The following is a 5798-nucleotide window of genomic DNA, read 5'->3' on the forward strand; positions in this document are numbered from 1 at the left end:
ATCCCCAAATCTTGAGAAAAGACAACCTAGGAGGTTTCTCAGTCCATAATTCATATGGAGTCTTTTCAACAGCTTTTGACGGAGCTCTATTCAGTGTTAGTGCTGCAGTTTGTAGCGCATGTCCCCAGAAAGAGATAGGGAGTTCACTAAGATCCATCATTGATCGAACCATGTCTAACAAGGTTCGATTTCTCCATTCGGACACTCCGTTCCATTGAGGAGTTCCGGGAGGTGTCAACTCCGAAAGAATGTCATTTTCTTTCAAGTGATCGTCGAATTCATGGCTCAAATATTCGCCACCTCGATCCGATCGAAGTGCTTTGATTTTCTTGCCAAGTTGATTTTCAACTTCATTCTGAAATTCTTTGAATTTCTCAAAGGATTCAGATTTATTCGACATTAAGTAGATATAGCCATATCTACTTTAATCGTCGGTGAAAGTGATGAGATATCTGTAACCTTGTCTTGTGGGTGTTCTCATTGGTCCACATACATCCGTGTGTATTAGACCTAATAAGTGATGAGTGACATTTATGTCGCTCTTAGGATAGTCTTTTCTAGTAGTTTTAGTAATAATTCAGTTCATTTTAGTATGTTTTTGCTATGATCCTCCTATTTCGAGTATTCTACCTTTGTGGCGCGTAATGTGTATTCATGTGGTTTAGGTAGTCTATACTCCCCTCCCCTTTCGTTGTATCACGCCTTGCCTTCCTGTTCCATGATTGCAGGCACATGCTGTTGATTCAGAGATGGAAGGGATAAGGGCAAAACAGGAAGAAATCCAAACCAGACGAATGGCGCGGGCGCGCAACCAAAGGAGCGGGCGCGCATCTATAGAGCGCGGGCGCGCTGATGAGCGGGATCAACCATTAAATACCCTCTTTGGAGCGGGCGCGCATTTCTAGGAGCGGCCGCGCCATCATTTAACGCGCGGGCGCGCCACTGTTGGGCGCGGGCGCGCCTCTCTGCTGCTGATTCAAATCCCGATTTCAGCCCAAGTTAAAAGAAAGAAAAAGCAAAAACGGCTAGGGGGAGAGGAAAAAGATAAAAAAAAAAAACTAGCATAGAAACCCAAGGAGAGAGCTCAAAAATATCAATTTCTAGGTCTTTGTTTTAGAAAAATTTTGTATTGAACAATCATATAGCTTTTAGTGTAATTCTCATTGTCTATCAACATTAGTTTTACTTTTAGTTTTTGAAGAAGTAATTTTGCAACATTGATGTATGGTCAAGCTTGGAGATTGAAGATTGAATGATGTGTGGCTCTTTATTTGGATTTCAATGAAGGTTTTGGTATATTTCTCTATTGTCTCTTGCTTTTATGATTAAAGCTTCTACTCTTGTTAATTTAGTTGATAAAAACTTTGTCTTTCTTACCATTTCATTGGTTATAATGTTGCTTAGCATGATTGTAGTTGTAGTTATGACTAGTGAGTAGTTTCTTGTTGCTAGGGGTTTGGTGAAGATATACTTTGAGTTTGATGTATGTTAGGCTAGGTTAATTTGGAATATTTGTGATTAAATCTTCCTTGTGCTTATACTTATTAGTCACTCCATGTTTATGGCCATATGCATGTTGTGGTTGAATGACGTGAACTAAATCGTGACGATAGTGCGATTTAGGAATAGTCATTAGGTGATTGATTATTGCATGACCTTAGCTTGTATGCCTTACGACGATAGTGTGAGCGTATGTTAGCTAGGAAGGCTCTTAATCCCGATAGGTGATTAGAGAGTATTCTTGATATTGCCTTGTATGAGTCGCTTGGGTTACATGTAAACCTATTTTCCGATGCCTAACTTCGTTGAAATCAAAGCATGTTTGATCCTTCCCCCTAGTACCTATTTTAATTGTTGTTCTATCCCCTTTAGTCATTACTTTACCCACCACACTTCTTGATCGAATTAGATTAACATTAGGAGATAAATAGCGGTGCTTAATCGTTTCCCTGTGTTCGACCCTTAACTTGCCTCTATACTCTTTTAGTTGCATGTTTAGGACTACAAATATCATTTGATAGAGGTGTCTTAGTGACGACCTAAAATACCGCCTGTCAATAAGTCACTTCCCCTTTCTCCTAACTTGGAGAATGGCTATTTTGTCATCTTGCCTAATAAGCATCCTTCGCAATTTTCAAACGACTCTAAGTCGAATGAGTCAAGAACACCTTCTTGAAGAAGTTTCTTGATGCGCTTGATGTTAATATGGCCAAGATGACAATGCCACAAGTAAGTTTGATTCGACTCGATGGTCTTAGCTAGTGGTATCAACTTTTGTCTAATCATATGTACAAACATGCAATTTAATTGAACATAAATTTGTAAGACAAGCTTGAAACAACTATTGTCAAAGTCTTACATCCAAAATTCTTAGGTGTCCAACACCGTGGATATAGTATGTTCAAAGGCATGATAAAAAACTAGAATTAGTTTAATTACATGTCATAGACAAAATAGTGCATGCAAGCACGACCGAAAAACCATCTTCGTCGTCTTCTTGTCCATGCACCAACACTTGATAAGCTTCTCACTTGGTCCCTGAAAAGGCAACATTAAGTGAGTCATACTTGGTATCTAATACCTATGATAAGCTTAAATCACAAGTGTTAAGGAAGATACCTGAGGTAGTCGGAGTGATCCCCTCTTCCTTGAAGAGCATGCATTCTCTCTTGTAGTGGCCTTGCATGCCACAATGGAAGCATCTCATCTTTGCCTTGACCTTCTTGAACTCCTTCTTCTTAGCTCTCAAGGGCCTTTTGCTCATTCCATAGGCGGTGGATTGGCTAAGAAGTTACACCACCTCCTTGAGGGAGTGTGTCTCCTTTCCCGCAGTGATATGCACTCTAAGTGCATCATAGCCCAAGTGGAGGGAAGCAAGCAAGATATGCCCCGCCATCTCATCTTCCAATGGAATTCCGAGAAGCTGCATGTGCTTGAAGAGCCTAGTCATACCAAGCACATGAGGTCGGAGGGGCATGTCGGGTCTCAATTTGGCATTGTAGACCTTGGTCCAAAGCCGTTGCCTTTCCTTAGCAAGACATCCCACGTTTGGTGGCTTTATCCTCATGTTTGAGAGTGACCTAGTTAAGTCAAACACGAGTCCATCAAATTTGCCATTGTCACTCTTGGTGACTCTAACATTGAAAACGTCCTCAAGTGCTTTGAGGAACATATCCAGAAGGTAGGAGGAAAGAGTTTCCTTCCAATCTTCCGGGATGGAATTTGCCATGAGTCGTGAGACCCTTTTGCAATTGGAAGACCATTCTTCATGAGTCTCGTCGGTTATGATCCCTTTGGCAAAGAAGCTTGGAATGGGAGTATCAAGAGTATACTCCAAGGAACAATTCCGGAGAGTTCTCCTGAGTTCCTCCTCCTATTCCTTAAAGTTGACCAAGTTTAAGGGAAAGGCCAACTTTTCGGGGAGTTCCGGGCACTTTTGGTTGTTGTTTGAGTTACTTGCAGACATTGTTCTACAATTGAAAGAATTTGAAGTGAAAAACCATTCATACATCAATAAGTTGAAATTTAAAGCGTTCATTCCTATATTCAATCTTATTGAGCATTTTATCCACGCATTTAAAATTGTCCCTAATGGGCGAGAATAAAATGATTCCGAGATCCCAAAGATCAAGAAATGGTTAAGCATGCTTGGGCTTGTCTTAATCATTAAGTATCTTAAGGTAAGCAATACAATTGCTAATAGCTCCAAGCTACTCTCGGTTTGATAAAATGTCGCATCCAATCCATCCTTGACATTTTATCTCTTTTGCCACGACATCTAAGGACTCCTTACTGATATCGTTGAGCTTAACCAAAACAACTTGTATACCTAGTATACCTTACGTTCCTAGGGAACTAGTGATGCCTCGCTTTGGCCTAATCCACCACGTACGCACATTAGTTCGGTAAGTGTTGTTCTTGGAACGGCAAATTTTTGCTCAATATTAGTAAAGGGACCTAGGGTTTCTATGTTGGTTGATTTAAGTGAACTTAACTAATCGTCGCAACATAATAGAAATCCTAGAGATGCATCTAGCAATCATATATAATAACAATATATATAAGGCATAAAAATAGATGCATTTGGCAACTAGTATGACCCCTTGAAATCTTCAATTTCCATGGGTCTACATCTTGGCCAAAAATGAAATAAAAGAAGCTAGCTAGAACGACTAAGATTAATCTAATAGTACAAAAATACTTAACGGTTCGCAGACCGTATTTAGATTTACAAAAATACATAATGAAACGCAGTCCGTATTTTCTATCCTAGTCGGGCCCCACTAGTTGCCATTTTCAAAGACATGTTTTGTAAACAATCTTCCATTCACCCATTCACTATTTGTGAATGGCCCATGCAATTTTACAAAATACATAATTAAACACGCAATACTAGTAACTAACTTAGGTGGTTCATCCAATTAACGCGCCTAATTTAAACTAGTCAAAGTTGTTTAATCCATTATTTCTAAACGCAAAATGCTAACGCACTTAATTAAGCTCCCACTAAATTCCGCATCCGTACTTACTTAATCCGATTAATTAAGTCGGCATAACCCATAATTTGTCAAAATTTTGCAAAATCGAAATCGAGATTTTTAGCCTCGTTAAAATAATTTATATAAAATTATTAAAATGGCAAAAAATTTCGCAAAGTCATAGCTCAAGCACTAAGCAAAACGTCCCACAAAGCCCTTTGAGGGTGCGCACCATGGCTGCTAGGCAGCCCATGGCATGGCGCCATGGTGCGTGGGCGAGCCCTACAATGCCAAGCAAGCATCGCTGCTAGCCCAACTGCCTGCTAGCATGCTGGTGCTTGCGAGCTGCTTGTGTGATGGCTGGCGCCTACTACTACTAGCCAGCATGCATAGGCAACCCCTGCCCAGCCAGTGCCCCACGCATTGCTGCGCCTAGCAAGCCCCCTACCACACACTCCCACGCATTATCATGGCACACCCTTGTGCGCACCATAGGCAGCCACATGTGGGCTGCTGGGCAGCCCGACTAGCCTTGGTGACGCTTGGGTGTTTTAGCCTTGATTTGCGTGCCAATTCTCGGAATTTAATTCCGATTTGTGTGTGACAATAATTAATTCCAAATTAAATTTTTGAATTAATTTGAGGGAAAATAAAATAAAATTAAATTAAGTCCTACTTAAATAAAATTTATTTTATTGGTGCACAAACCTAAATTATCCAAAATTTCAATTTTGAATAAAATTAGGTCTAATTTTATGCTTAAAATAAAATGAGCTATGTCCAAAATTTATCTTGCCAATATGCAAATTAATAATGGATTTGACAAATGGGAGTTGGAAAAATAAATTAACCATCCAATGATAAAAATTTTCCAACTTGCATAGTTGTGTAAAATACCAAGATTACATCTTCCAATATGAAGATTAATCAAATTTTACTCACAAGTAATTTAACTTGATGGATTTTAATCAACCAAACATGAAAAAATCCAATTTAGGGTTAGGGTTCCAATCATTTAAACCTTTAAAGATTAGAACTTTAACATTATTTAGGAACTTAAAATTACAAGATCACAACAAGTTTTCACACTTTATTGCAATTTATTTGCAAAATTTGTGAAAAACAAGTTTATGTGAAAAATTGGTATATCAACTTAAGCACTAATAAAAACTTCATCATTATGCTTAAGGATATTTTAAAACCAGTAGATTAGTGATGCAAATGTGCATTTAATCTAACCTTGTAATGCTTGCATTAATCAAGGCTTAAAAAGAATTAAAATTTTCGTTGAAAAACGGAAAAACCCCAGAAAAATTGGGT

The sequence above is a fragment of the Chenopodium quinoa genome, unplaced genomic scaffold, assembly GCF_001683475.1.
Source record: "Chenopodium quinoa cultivar QQ74 unplaced genomic scaffold, ASM168347v1, whole genome shotgun sequence".
In the NCBI taxonomy this organism is placed as follows: domain Eukaryota; kingdom Viridiplantae; phylum Streptophyta; class Magnoliopsida; order Caryophyllales; family Amaranthaceae; genus Chenopodium; species Chenopodium quinoa.